The sequence below is a fragment of the Galeopterus variegatus genome, unplaced genomic scaffold, assembly GCF_000696425.1.
Source record: "Galeopterus variegatus unplaced genomic scaffold, G_variegatus-3.0.2 Scaffold1334, whole genome shotgun sequence".
Taxonomy (NCBI): Eukaryota; Metazoa; Chordata; class Mammalia; order Dermoptera; family Cynocephalidae; genus Galeopterus; species Galeopterus variegatus.
Window position 1 is genome coordinate 307,339 of NW_007727445.1, and position 15,281 is coordinate 322,619.

General features: G+C 50.7%; 1 pseudogene; it reads right to left on the reverse strand.

The window, feature by feature from the left end:
- Nucleotides 1-14,571, reverse strand: part of LOC103593382 — a 101,291-nt pseudogene extending 86,720 nt beyond the window's left edge.
- Between the last annotated feature and the right edge of the window lie 710 nt (nucleotides 14,572-15,281).

Below are 15,281 nucleotides of genomic sequence, written 5' to 3' on the forward strand. Positions count from 1 at the left end.
GCAGGTGAGGAAACAGGCTCAGGGCACGTGGTGGGTGCCGGGGCAGAGTGAGAGGCCATGGCCGAGGTGCTCACGGTGGTCGGCGGTCGGCGGGAACCAGGGCGCCCGTCTGTTCAGCCTTCTGTCTGCTGCTTCAGACCCTTGACAGGCCTTCCCCTCGGTCCCCCCTTTTTTATTGTGGGGATGCTTGTCTGTGTGTGTGTGTTAGTTAAAATTTGCCATATCACTTTTTTTTTTTTTTTTTTGTTTTTTTCCGTGTCTGGCAATGGATCGCAACCCTCAGTGTTGCCCCCGTACCGGACCGGGGCCGGCAACGGGATCGCAACCCTCGGCGTTGCCCCCGCGCCTCGCTCAGCCAGTGAGTGGGAACCGGTCTGTATGTGGGATCCGAACCCTCGGCGGGAGCGCCTCCGCGCTTCCCAAGCGGCGCACTAGCGCAGTGCACCACCGGGCCGGCCCCCATATCACATTTTTAAGTGTGCAATTCAGTGACATTAATTACATTAACATTGTTATGCAGCAATCACCACTGTCTAATTTCAGAACATTTTTAACTCCCCCAAGAGAAACCCCATACTCATTAGACAGTCGGTCCCCCATTTCCTCCTCCCCCAGCCCTGGCAACCACCAACCTGCTTCCTGACTTTATGGATTGGCCTATTCTGGACATTTTATAGAAGTGGAATCATACACTAGGTGGTCTTTTCTGACTGGCTTCTTACATTTAGCCTGATGTTTTTGAGGCACATCCGTGTTGTAGCGTGGAGCAGTACTTCACTCCTTTTTATAGCTGCAGAATATCCCTTTATACGGACATAGCACGTTCTGTTTATCCATTCATCAGTCATTTGGGTTGTTTCCACCTTTCGACTATTATGAATAATGCTGCTATGGATATTTGTTGTGTGGACACCTATTCTCAGTTCTCTTGGGCATGTACCAAGGAGTGGAATTGCTGGGTTACATGGTGGTAACTCTGTGTTTTGTTTTGTTTTTTGAAGAACTGCCACACTGTTTCCACAGCAGCTGCAACGTTTTACACTCCCACCAGCAGTGCCCAGGGTTCCCATTTCTCTACATCCTCGCCGACACCTCCCTTTCTTTCTTTCTTTCTTTCTTTCTTTCTTTCTTTCTTTCTTTCTTTCTTTCTTTCTCTCTCTCTCTCTCTCTCTCTCTCTCTCTCTCTCTCTTTCTCTCTCTTTTTCTTTCTTTCTCTCTTCTTTCAATCCTAGTGGCTTAGGGTTTTGACTTGCATTCCTAATGACTAGTGATATTGAACAGCTTTTCTTATGTTTGTTGGCTCTTCCCATGGTTCTGAAGATAAAACAAAGCATCTTTACTGGGCCTCAGAGACCCTGCCCCACTCCCCGCCTGCCACATGCCTCCAGGCCCTCCACTTCCACTCCAGGCACCAGCCATGAGCACAGTGTCCTCTGCCTGCAGTGCTCCTCTTGCCCCTGCCCCCATGCCAGCAGGTGGCCTCTGTGTCCTCCATCTGTTGTCAGAGCCCCTGTGAGTATGCTCAGGGCAGCAGCGTGTCCTGCCCCTCAGTGCACCTCATCCCAGTGATGGGCTTCCTGCGTCTTGCAGTTTCCAGAGAGCAGGAGCTCCATCTGGCATGTTCATTGCAGTGTCTGAGTCCACGGTAACAGATGAAAGGCTGGATCGAGGATGTGCGGGCTTCCTGCTGAGAGGCAGGGCACTCTTGACCAAGGGGCACCGATGGTTCCATCTTGGGATGCTTCCAAATTGGGACTATTCCTGCCCCAAGCACCCAGTACCATGGCAGCAGGGTAGATGAGGCATCCCCAGCATCTCCCATTGACATCTCTGGAGTTGCCCATCCTCAGCTGTGGTCTGATATGACTCATGCCCTCAAAGCAGGATGACTGTTGTCAGCAAGTGACTCATAGACATAGCTCCTCAGCCATGGTAGCTGGCTGGGTCTGATGATATAGGGGAGAGAGCCCCACAGTGGGAGGCAGGAGCCGGAGCTCTGGTCCCAGTCCGTGATGACTCCATGTGCAATCTGGGGCCCTGGCCTCCCCAACCTGTAGAGTGCATCCAAACCACCTGTGCAGCCCTGTTAAAAATGCAGTTGGCTACCCCTCTCCCCAGCCCCAAGATTCTGATTTAGTAGCTCTGCTATGAAGCCTAGGAAATCTGTATTTTACTTGGCAGCCCAGGTCCCCTGTTACTTAACCTGGCTTGGAGACTGCACAAGCTGCTTTCAGGGCCTTGTTTAATCCCCCAGGCTTTGGTTCTAGAACTTTAGAGGGTCCTTCCACCATGGTCTTCACTGGGCAAGTTCCAAGAATCTCCTTGACAGAAGAGATGGTTCATTTTCTGTTTGCCGAACACCTGCTCTGGGTGGTACACAGTGGTGGGGCATACTGACCCAGGCCTAATTGGTTGCTGCCCTAAAGCAGATTCCAGTCTCCTAGAGCAGACAGACTCTGCAGCCTGCAGCAGTCTGCCTCTAATCCACAAGCACCCTGTGACAATGGCTAGAATACAGTGGTGCAAATCAAGCATGTTGAGCCAGCAGAGGTGGAGGAAATGGCCAAGCCCCTCCTGATGGACACATCAGAAAAACCGAGGGCAAAACCCAGAAAAACTGGGCTTCGAGCAGTGCACTAGGGAGTGTACTGTGGGAGGAAATGGGAGCTTATGGCCCTGGGTTGGGTGAGGGCAAGGGCAGGAGGTGCAGGGGAGAAACCTGGCAGGAATGACACTGTGGAGGAAAAAGGCAGGTTGTAGATTATGAGGAGGGAGAGGTGGCTGTGGTCATACCCTGGAAGACCTGGGGTGGTGGGGTGGTGAGGGGGTAGGAGCAGGGTGGGTGATGGGGGCAGGGTGGCTAAGGAGCCGGGTCTAGATCCTGCGGGCCCTGGGGAGTGATGGCAGGCCAGGGTGCAGTGGCTACAGGAGCAGAGCTGTGGGAGCTTGTGGCTGCCCCATCTGCTGGGTTTCTGCTTAGAGCAGGGAGGAGGCCCACTGTTTGCAGAGGGCTGCATGCCCAGCAGGGGAACTGGCATGATCCCGGGGTTGGGGGGAGTCACAGGCTCTGGATTCCCAGCTCATTTCTACCCTTGCCCCACCTTGGGCAAGTCAGCCACCATCTTTAAGGCTCAGTGTGCTTCTCCGTAAAATGAGGATCCAATGAGTACCTGCCTCAGGGCTTCAATGACGCATAAGCAAGAGGCTCTACAGAAAGAAACCTTTACAGCACTTCTCATGTTCTTCGCGGCAGAAGAGAAACCCCACTAGACCTGAGGACTTCATGGCTGCCAGGCCAAGCTCCAACCATGCCTGCTGGGGAGAACTCCACAGCAATGAGCCAGCCTTCGGGCAAAGGCTGAGAGGAGGGGCTGGAGAGAACACACATTCCCAGGGGCAGGCGCAGGTGCAGGAGGGAGAGAAGCAGCTTTTCAGAGAGCCACTTGAGCTAGTGCCAAGGGGGCATACCGAAGACCAGAAACTTCCAAAGAGAGCTTTGTAGCTCGGGACAGAAGACAAGGGCAGAGCCAGAAGGGGCCCCCTAGAGGAAGTGAAAAGGCTGACAGCAGGTGGGGACAGAGGGGCCATTTGTACAAACCTGTGTTCCCCCAGTGAGTTGCCTGAGCCTGCCTGGCCTTGGCCTGCCCTCAGCAGCTCTGCAGCTCCTACACAAAGCTCCCTCCTTTCGATGGAAGGTCCAGCTGTGGGCTGGAGTGCAAGGGTGTGGCCACAGTGGACTGGGGGAGGAGGGAAGCTATAAGAAAAGGTAGCTTCAGGGAAGAAGATAGAGTTGGGCCAAACCCTGGGCCCCCAGACCTGTGCTTCGACAGAGGCATTGCCCACCCACGGCCTCCCTCACAGGGGGCTGGCTTCTGGGCAGAGGCCGGGGTGCTGGGTGAAGGCGGCAGTAGGAGATGGGGAGGTGAAAGAGCAGCTGCTGGAAGGCCCCGGCTCTGGCCAAGGCCACCTCCCCTCCCCTCGCAGGCAAGCCACCTCTCAGCAGTACCATCAGCTCTTCTCTGCCTCTGAGGTGTTTCCCATACCCAGGCTCACCAGCAGCTCCAGACCCTCCCCTACAGACCCCCTGAATGGCTCCCAGCAAATCCCTCCAAACTACATATGGATCAAGTCACCTCCTGTCAGAATCCTCCATGGCCCCTGTGACCCCCTGGCCTCCAGGAAGAGTCTTGGCTTTTTGGGCACAAAAATTCAGGCTCCCCACTGAAAGCTCTGCAGGAGCCACTTCTGATAGGCCCTGTCTCCTGGACACAGGAGCACCTGCTTTCCCTTCCTCCTCCCACGGGGGCCACCCTCCTGCAAGCCTCACAGTCACCCGGCTGTCACATCCACACAGCTTCCCCAGCTGGCCTTTCACTCCTCAGCCCTTCCTCACGGCCACCTTGTTCTTCTCTCCTGGCCTCAAACCAACAGTTGCCTCCCTGGACTGCCACCGAGGGGACTGTGGATGGGATGGCTCATTTTGCGCGCCAACTTGACTGGGCTATGATGCCAAGCTGTTTGGTCAAACACCAGACTAGATGCTGTTCTGAACATATTTTTTTGATGTGATTAATATTTAGTTCAGTAGAGTTTGAGTAAGGCAGATTACCTTCCATATGTGGGTGGGCCTCATCTGGTCAGTTGAAGGCTTTAAGAGCAAACACTGAGGTCCCCAGGGAAGAAGGAATTTTGCCTCCAGACAGCAACACGGAGACCCTGCCTGAGTTTCCAGGCTTTGGACCCAAGCCCTCAACTTCAGCTCTTCCCTGAGTTTCCAGCCCCCATGCCTGCCTGCAGATTTTGGATTTCTCAGCCCTTTCAACTGCGTGAGACAATTAAACTCTCTGTCACTCTCTATGTGTCTCTCTGTGTGTCTCTCTGTCTTTCTCTCTTTCTCTGTTGGTTCTGTTTCTCTGGAGAAGCCCGACTAGTGCAGTGGGCAGGTGAGCCGAGTGTGTGGGCTGGGGCAGGGCTGGCATGTGGCAGCAACCACCACGTATGGGAAATGTGACCCCAGCCTGCACCCAGCCCCTCCCCACCACAAGTGGACCCAGGCCTGCTCCCCTCACAGCTGGCGCAGGCCGTGTATGTGTGGTCTAGAGAGGCCACTAGCCTGTGGCTAGATGTGCTAAGTTCTAACCCCAAATCTGCCATCACCTGGGTGAAGTCCATCCCCTCGCTGGGCCTCAGTGTCCCTTCTCTCAACAGCAGGGCCAGATGAGAGCAGTTATTTATAAATGGTTCACAGCAGCAGACTGCCTTGTGCCAAAGGGAGTCAATGTTGAAAGCTGTGTGAGCAGGGCTCCTTCAGCTTCCATAGGGTGTAGGGAGCTGTGGAGAGCTCCCCCGCATCCACCCCTCACCCCCACCTTAATCCTGGATCTTAACCCCTAAAGGCTCGATTCCCCTGCCTGCTCTATCGTCTGCGTCCTTTGCAGACTCACCATGTTTTCAAGTGGAATCCATTCCCTCCTGGTGCCCTACTTAGCTTGACATGCCTCTACTCTCTGCCCCAGCTTTTGGGCTGGTGGAGGGAAGCTCATTACTGCTTTTGATTCATAAAGGTCTCCAGCTAGCAGACAAAGGCTCCTTTCAGAGCTCACTTTGAACCCCAGACTCTTGCTATGTGACATAGATAGTGAAAGGATTGACACAGGAGCAACCACACACAAGGCGGAGAACGGTGGCCTTGTCTTCAAGAGAAGTGGCAGCTGGAGTCCCCCTTGGAGTCCTCACACTCAGACCCTGCTAGCAGCCCCACTCCACCAACAGGCCCAATCGTAGGCGACAAGCCCAGATTCCTGGCAGCTTTAGGAGGTCACTGCCCACCCCTGGGGATCCGTGTGGCCTGGCAGCTTGACACTGTTCATTTTCTAGGCAACCTAGTAGTTCTGCTGGGGACTGGCACATCGAAGGACTGAGCATCCTCAAAAGGCCAAGGGCAGCTGACATGAGAGTTCAGAAAGGTGGCTTTGGTCTTCTTTTCCCTTTATTCTTGGGTGAATAAAGACACTTCCTAGAGCGTGTCTAGATGACACAAGAGGAACTGGTAAACTTGGTGAAAACATGACCTGGGCCTCCATCAGAGTGATGCCAGGCTGGATGTTATTCCTCCAGCACAAAGAATCCTCCTCTTCCACCCACCCCTCTGCCATCGCTGCCTCTGTGGGAGCCTCTGCAGGCTTAGGAGTAAAGAGTAATTGAGGAGCTGTGAACGGTATAATTGGAATTTCACAAGTGTGTGGAGAAGAGATGTAAGAGCTCACTCTGGAGCTCAAAGGCAACTTCTGTGGCTTTGTCTTCTCTGACCGCTGGGGTACACCACCAAGTGCCAGTGGTTTTTGGATCCCAGTCACTGGTGTGACTGCACCGACAGGAATAAGGTCTGTCATTTTCAGAACCGAGCTGCTACAAAGGCAGCCCAGGAACCCCTGCCTCTTTGGCAGCTCGGGCTTGACATCTGCTGCTGGTGGCCTGCTCCCCGCCCCCCGGATTTCTTCCCCCCACGAAGGGGACATCTAGGACATCAGTGACCCGAGGAGGACATCATGGCCGTAGGTGTGGCTCTCACAGCCAGGTTCTGGCCCATCTGCTGGGTACTTCTTGCCACACAGTGAGCGGCTGGTCTCAGGCAAAGAGGACACCAATGGGGCCAGGCAGGAGTCCCTGGATAGCATCCCTGTGCTACCACCACACCTAAGGCAGGGGCCGTAGCACAGCAAAGCAGGAGTCAGGAGGCAGAGGTGCAAGGCGCAAGGTGTGAGCATGGCTGCTGCTGGCCATCGTCACCGAGCTGTTGTGGCACCCGAGCTATCCTTCATCTTGCTGGGACCTGCCACTGCTTCCTTTTCTGGCTCAGCTGGCCATCTCCCAGCAACCACTGGGCCAAGAAGACTGAAGAGAAAGGTAAGTTACTGCTTCGAAGCTGATGAATTTCCTTTCCTTAAATACAAATGACCCCAAGTCCCCACCCCAAGCCAAGCAGAAAAGGATGGAGCAACTGAGGCAGGCGGGTCCTAGCGCTGCACACCTCATGTGCATTTTGGTGCCTCCACTGTCACCAGGCAGGTTTTTAAAATTAATGTCATTATTATCGATCCATAGACTTCACAAGCCTACCTCACCTTCCAAAGTTGTTAAGTGCAAAGCCAAGAGCTCAAGGGCACTCCACAGGCCTGACGGTGGAGTCGGTAGTGCTGCCTCGGCCTTGAGTATAAGGCAAAGGGGCTGCCCCCAGCAGGGCACTGGCCAGTCCCTAAGAGCTCCTTGGGTGCCACCTGGCAGGGTCTGGGCCCTTGGATGGTTCATGGGCTCAGGGTCTTGGGAGATGTATGTTCCACTGTATGAGGAACTTCGAAAAGTTTATGGAAAGATTCGTACTATCTTTCAATTCTATTTTTCCACGAACTTTTTGAAGTACCTCATATGAATTTCTGGGGGCTGCCATAACAAGTTACCACCAACTGCTTTACTTAAAACCACAGGAATGTGTTGTCTCACAGTTCTGGAGGCCAGAAGTCTGAACTGCAGGTGTTGGCAGGGCTGTGCTCTGTCAGAGGTTCCAGGGGAGGCTGTTTCCTTGCCTTTTCCAGCTTCTGGTGGCTGCCAGCATTCTCGGCATTCCTTGGCTTGTGGCTGCGTCACTCTAGTCTCTGCCTTTGTCTTCGCATGGCTTCTCCTGCTCTGTGTCTTTCTCCTCTCTTATAAGGACATTTGTCATTGAATAATCCAGGATGGTCTTATCTTGAAAATCCTTACTTTCATCACATCTGCAAAGACCCTTTTCTCAAATAAGGCCATGCTCACAGGTTCTGGGGGGTAAAGCTTGGACATGTCTTTTTGGGGTCCACCATTTACCCCACTTCATCCATCTCCCCATGGACCATTGACTTCCCAGAAGTCTGACTGCCATGGCAGAGGGGCCTTTGACAAGACCAACTGCCACCTTCTCCTTTCAGAGCTAACGTGGCTGAGGCCTGAGGAGAGGAGGATGCCCTGCGTCAAGGTCCCCTGGCAAGTGAGGTATGGAGCAGAGGAGAGCAGGGACTTGTCACCCAGCCTCTCAGCTCCTATTGCCTAGATAAGCATGCTGAGCTCAGGGCCAGGCCAGCTCATTTACATGGCATGAGCATTTGCCAAGGGAATGAGCCCTTGTGTCCTTGGGCACAAGGCACTGCTGGCTTTGAGAGTGGTGACTCCACTCCCACATCTTAGCATGGCATTGAGAGGCCTTGCCCCCCATAGGCCTCAGGCCCTTTGGCTGGTAAAAGAGAGGGCTAGAATGAGAATTTTAGGGGGTTCTCCACGCTTGGATGTCCATGGCTGCCTGAGAGGCCACTGCAGCCTGTTGCTCTTGGTATGGCTGTCAATCAGCTGGGTGAGGGACAGCCCGGGATCCACCAGACCCCAGCTGCCATGGCACTGAGAGTGAACACACTGGCGGTATCCCCTCTGCAGTTCCAGCAGGGATGCCTTTGGCTGGCATGAGACTCATGGGTCCCCTGGAATGGCCCATACTCCTCATGGTAAGCCAAGCCAGGCAGAAAACCTTTGGAGTTGGTAGCCTGGGGCAGGGACAGGACAAAGTGGCACTGCAGACACCCTGAAGGCCTGGGTCCAGCTGCCACTTCATGCTCCCTGCTCCTGCAGCTGTGCCCACGCTGTGGCCATCCAGGCTTTCCTGGCATGTGTCCGCCAAAAGGAACTTCAGTTTCCACCTCCCTCCTTCGTGAAGCAACTGATACTAGTGTGACTTGGACTTGGACTTCCTGAGAAGCCTTGTTCTTCTACTGCACCAGCTCCTGCACCTCAGTCAGTCCTGCCATCCCCACCCCACTCCCAACTGTGCTGTCTCTCAAGGAACCTGCCAGCCATGCCAGGGGGCGCCCTCTCTTCCCCAGGCAAGTGGTAGTTCTTTTGCCCTCTACTGCAGCCTCCCAGTCTTCCCTCCTCCAGACGTGCTCCAATTTGTCAGGGCCCTTCAGAATGGGGAGCCCAGAAATAGCCACAATGTCTGCCTAGTGTCTGACCAAAGCAGAGCAGAGGGGAGCTATATACATCAGACACTGTGCCAAACACTTGGCATCTAGCATCCCACAGGCTCCTCTTAACAGCACTTTGAAATAGTTTCTATTATTACACTCATTAAAAATATGACAAAGACCTTCTAAGTCTCAGAGGAGTTAAGTAACTTGTCCAAAGTCACACAGATAATTAGTGGTAGAGTCTAAAGCCTTATTCAGACAACGTGGCTCCAGAGCCATGCCTTATACACTAAACTGCAGAGAAGAGAAGCCACTCACCTCCCTTATTCTAAATATTTTTCCTCTATTGATACAGCCCTAGGCCCTGATTGCTTATCTGGCCACCCCATCCTGGCACCAACTCACACCGAGAGGTTGCCTATTCTTTTTGCCCATCTCCTCATCTTGCCCTATATACGTTCTCTGGGCCCTGGTCCAGGGTCCCTCAGTCTCCACAGCCCACATTCTCTTCTCCAACTAAGGCATGCTCCAGCCTGTGCAGGTTCCTTGGAGAAGCACCCTCCCTCCTTTTCCCCTCTCCACACCCCCTGCCAGCCAATGTCATCGCTGAGGAGGGAGAAGTTAGAGCACAGCAGGTGGGCAAAGGGCTGGCACGCAATGCTGTGAGCTGGCAACTGCTAAATTGAAAGCAGTTCCTGGAAATCAGGAAACAACAGTTGAGGCCAAAGGCATCAAAATTGAATTGGTCTTTGAAATAAACAAGCGCATCTCTGCAGGCATCACCTGTGATTCTGCAATCTTCCAAGATTAGCCCTAAATGAGATAGAGTCTTCCAGTCCGGTTTGGGTTGGGTGTGTGGGGGCAGAATGTGGGGTGATCTATGGGAGCCATTAGCATGATCCTGTTTGAACTGCAAGCAATGGAAGGAAACTGAGAGGGAAGAATCTGGGCTTCAAGTTCTAAGTGTGGCGCCCCGTACTGGCTGTGAACTCCCAGGTACTGCACTCGACCTCCCTGCAGGGGCGTGAACTGCGTCATCTGAAAAATGGAGGAGAGGAGCCAAACGATGTCCTCCTTTCAGTAAAGGCTGGTGGCACAGGGCTTCTCCCCCTCAAGGGTTCTTTCAGCCCTAGGAGTTGAGGTTCCTGGGGTTGGAGTAGTCCAGAAGTGTAACTCCCTTTCCCTATTTCTAAAATAAAACCACTTTTAAGAAACATGCCCAAGTATCTATGTCAATGGTGACATTCCTTGGGAGCTCAAAAAAGTCAGAATATGCTCCGTGAGCTCTGAGTATTCACAGCTGCACCACATAGCATTTTTGAGTGTTCCATTCTGAGCACTGGCGCCGAATCCTTGCAATCCAGTGCAATTCAACAGAAATGTGCTCTTCCCTAGCAATGAACAAGGCTTCACTATGGAGAAGTGGAGAGGAAAGGCTTGGTGCCCATTCTTGGGGACTCACAGATGAGGAAACACCTCCTTCAAATACACACCCAGCCTGCTCAGTGCTAGAGAAGGCGTTCTGAGAATGGGCTCGGGAAGCTCAGAGGAAAACAGGAATATTTTCACCTAAAAATCTGGGAAGGCTTCTTGGAAGAGGCAGTGGTTGACCTGGGCCTTGGAGGATAAGTAGTATTTCAATGGCCAGAGTTGGTGATGGGGGCAGTTTTGGTGGAGGGGAGAGCATGGGCAAGGGTGTGGAAGGACACATTTGGAAGATGGTGAGGAGCCCACGTGGCTGGAGCCCTGTGTCCTGGGCTGACAGCATGGGCCAAGCCAGGTCTGATTCTGCAGGTGATAGGAAGCCATTAAAAGTGCTGATTAAGGGAGGCGGCACAAGCAGATGTTGTGCGCAGCCTCGTGCAGCAGTTCTCAGAGTGAGATCTGTAGACTCCTGGAAGTCCCCAAGACCCTTTTAGGGGATCCACGAGGTCAAAACTATTTTTCCGATAATACTGAAATGTTCTATGCTAGTCATCATTGGATTTTTCACCGCCACATGCCTGCAGTTAAAAATAAAATGCCAGCTGTACTTAAGCATGTTCTTAGTGCCACAGTAAAAATTAACTTTATTAAATATTGACCCGTGAGTCCCCATATTTTAAAAATTCTGTGTGACAAAATGACAATATGCGTAAGGCACTTCTGCTGGAAACTGAAGTGCAATGGCTGACTCAAGGCAAAGCGCTCGTGTGACTGTTGTGAGTTGTGAGCTGAATGTGCTGACTTTTTACAGAAAATCATATTAACTTGAAAGAATGACTAATGTTATTCAGACTTGGGCATTTGGCAGACATTTTCACATAGATGAACGAAGTGAGCCTGTCACTTCAAGGAAAACAACTGACTGTATTTTTTGCCAATGATAAAATTTGAGCTTTCAAGCCAAAATTATAATTTTGAAAAGCTTGTATCCACCACTGTGAGCTTGACAGCTTCCCAATAGTTAAAGGCTCTTTCCAATGAGATGTGTGGTAAGATTAAGAAATGTGATTTTATGATGTTGTAGAATGAAACGTGTCAACATATGGGAGCTCTGCGTAAGTCAGGGCACCAATATCTTCCAAGTGACCAATGTACGATATGACCAAACCATAAATGGGCCAAAGATGAGAGAATCCAAATCCAATGGGGTTCGATGGAACTGAGAGTTGAGGTATGGCTGCACATGCTACACTTAACCTGTAGGAAACAACCACTGTTAGAGTTTTGGTGTCCTATCAAAAAAGAATGTCCACAATGATCCGTAAGATCTATTAAAATATATCTCCATTTTTCAACTGCATATCTGTGTGAAGCCCAATTTTTTTTTATATATGTCAACCAAAACAACATATCACAACAGTAGTGAAGCAGCTATGAGAATCCAACTGCGTTCCATCAAGCCAGATATTAGAGAAATTTGCAAAAATGTAAAGCAATGCTACTCTTCTTGAGTTTTTGCTTTTGAAAATCTAGTTATTTTCATAGAAATAGTATGTATACTTACATGTAATAGGTTTATTGTTTTGATTTCAAGATAAATAAATATTTTAATAACATTTTCCCTAATATGGTTAACACGAATAGATATAACCCACATAAACAAAAGCTCTTTGGACGCTTCAGTAGGTTGTTGTCGATTTACCTCATTGTATTCCGGTTTTTTTTTATTGAGATAAAATTCACATGACACAACATTAATCATTTTAAAGTGGATAATCACTGGCATTAAGTATATTCACAATGTTGTACAACCGTCACCTCTATCTAGTTCCAGAACATGTTCTTTACCCCCAAAGAAAACTCCATATCCATTAAGCAGCCACCCCCTTTCTGCCTTTCCCCTAGCACCTGGCAGCCACTAACCTGGTTTCTGTCTCTATGGTTTCACCCTCAATAAGATTTAAGAGTATAAAGGTTCTGAGATCAAAAAGTTTGAGAACCTCTAGCTTAATGGTTCAAATCCCAGCTCTGCTTTTATTATCTGTGATTCCTTAGTCAAGTTGCTTATCTTCTAGAAGTCTCATTTTCCTGACCACTAAAACCAAGATAATAGTAACAACCATATTCACAGGGCTATTGTGAGGATTAAATGGAAAAATTCACATAAACCTCCTGGTGGCTAGAAGGTAAATAAGTGGGAGCTCTTCTCACCAAGACTGAATTACCTCCCCTGGGAGTAAGCATTGAGTCCACTTCCATATACTGTATCTAGATGGGACTGGCAATACCCTGAGAACAAGAGCCTGGTCTCCTTCACCCCGTTGCCACTTGCTTACCAGCCCTCACACTTTGGTGAGTAACTTCACCTCCTTGAGTCTTGCTTTCCTTATCTATTAGATGGAGCTGATTATAACAATAATCTCGAAGGGTATTTATGAGAATCAACATCGAAGTGAATACTCACGACATTCTCAGCACATTGGAGGTGCTCAATGTCAGGTAGTTGTTTGGGGGGGGGTGCTATGATGACAATGACATTGATGAAAATGTCAACACTGTGTCTCTTGGCTCTCATGCCCTGTGTGCAGGTTAGAAGCCACAACTGTAGCCAGGTCCTTCCTTGGGGCTGTTTGTGTGATGGGCTCACATCATAGTCTGCTCAGTGGCTCTCTGTGCTCAGGCTGCTTGGGCTTTGGAAAGCAAACAAGCTCACACCAGCCTTTCCTGCTACAGCCACATCTCAGCTGTAGCCCCAGAGAATGCTCCAGTCCCCTACTTGTGCACTCAGCTTAATCAAAGGGCACTTTGAGAACTGGCAGGTGGAACTTCCCAAGACACCGTGGAAAGGCCCTAGGGGCTCAGACTTGAGAGGTGCTCCAATACCTGGCTGGTCACCCTCCCACCTCAGCCTCCCTCACACAACCCCTTCGCTTACCAAAGGAAAGAAACATGCTCTGCTACTATGTCCATTCTGATGGTGCAGGTCTCCCTGTGCTAACTCTGTTTCCACTGCCACTGGCATGTGGATCCAGGTCCTGTCAGGCCTGAAGCTGTTGGCTCGGAGCCTCTCAGTTATAGGATGACTCTCATGAAGCTAGAGATGTCACCGTTCAGCCACTCTTCACTGCCACATTTAACACCCTGCCAATACGGCTGTGAAATCTGAGTTCTTGTCAAAGTTATTTTGAGAGTGGTAAGCCAAGGAAAGCAGATAGGGTGGTGGGGTGAAGAAAAGACAAGACTGGGAATTGAGAGATCTGGATTCAACCCTGCTGATGACTGGAAACATGACTTCCTTTGGCCTCAGTTTCCCCACCTGAAGAATGAGAAATTGGACTAGCTCAGGGCTAACTTCAGTCAGGATTAATCATAGAGCAACAGCCACTGAATATTCACTTTCCTGGGACCTTGAGATTCTACTTGATTCTCTTTGCTCCAGAGAGGCTTGTTCTGGGTCCAAGGACCTGGATGAGCAGGCAATTCTAACCCGGGTGGGTGGCATAAGTCATCACATATCACAGAGAAAGCTAGCTGGCCCCAAGTTTCACCTAGTGGGAAGGGAGTATCTTCTTACTGTCTTAAGCATCTTCCCTCTTCCAACGAACCCCGCTCACCAAAACTTACCTTGGCAACACTGGCTTGAAAGCCTTCTTGCCCTTGCCCTTTTGCTAGTTCATACAGCTGGTCTCAAATCCTCCTAGTGTCTCATCAACAGCCCCTTGAAGGAGGTGCTCCAGCTCAGCTAAAAAACTTTGGGGTGCCCAGGGGTGCCACTTTCCCTCCAGTAGGTTAGCAGCAGTGGAGAGAAATAGAGTAAGCGTGAAGGAAATCCCTGATGTGCACAAATGGGGTACCCATGGGGACAGTGGGCCAAAGACAAATTGGCATATCTGCTGATGAGTGACGGCAGCAGGGTAGTGTAGGGTAGGCAACTAGGATTAAGCCTCAGTCAGCACCTGGAGAAGTTGGGTGGTTTTAGGGATCTCTAGATTTCTGGGCTCCAAACTTAGCCTGTGGATAATATAGACTGGGTCCCCGACATACTGCGTGCTCCAAGTATATGGGTTCTGAATACTTGTGGTTTTCAGCCCCTTAGCATCTATCTGATGATCCTCACTGATGTACCTCCAAGGATGCCGAATCCATGTTCTGCGAAGGGCATGTCGGTGGCTGAGCAGTGAGTGCAGAGGCCAGCATGGGAGGGAGGAAGGACAGAGCCAGCATACAGGAGAGGGTGAAAGGAGTTAGGGGCACTGGGCGTGGGGTGGGGGAGGCAGCCTTTTACGTAATCGTTGGAGTTGCAGGGCATGAGGTTGGAGAAAGACAGTCTGGAGGTCCCGGTTGACCTGCGCAGATGAGAAAGAGCTTTTAGATCCACCCTTGCTTGAGTAGAGGTGGGACCACAGGGACACCTCATTGTAGAAGCCTCAGCACTTGCAGTCTGCCTTTCTCTTCCCCATGCAAGCCAGTGCTGAGTGTGTCATTTCTTCTTCTACTCTCCCCTCAATACCACGTTGACACATGTTCATTTGTTCATCCCCCACCCCCCCAAAAACCCCACCAGAATCACTAAACTTTCCAAGGAATTTAGACTTTTTTCATTTCCACCTGCCACTCCTGCCTCTCTGGGGAGGTAGAGGTGGGAGAGAACACAGAAATTGTCTGCACCTTAAAGTTGGTTCCAAAGAAACCTTAGACTGCTAAGCAGACCTGTGCAAAATCTGTCTTGTAGTTGTCACATCAATATTTATTTATTTTGAGTTCAAAGATTTTTTTATTTAAAATTTTTATTTATTATTAGCATATTCATTCTTACAAATTGTGATATTTCTTTATGTCCTTAACTGAATCTATCACTTCCCAAACCCTGTC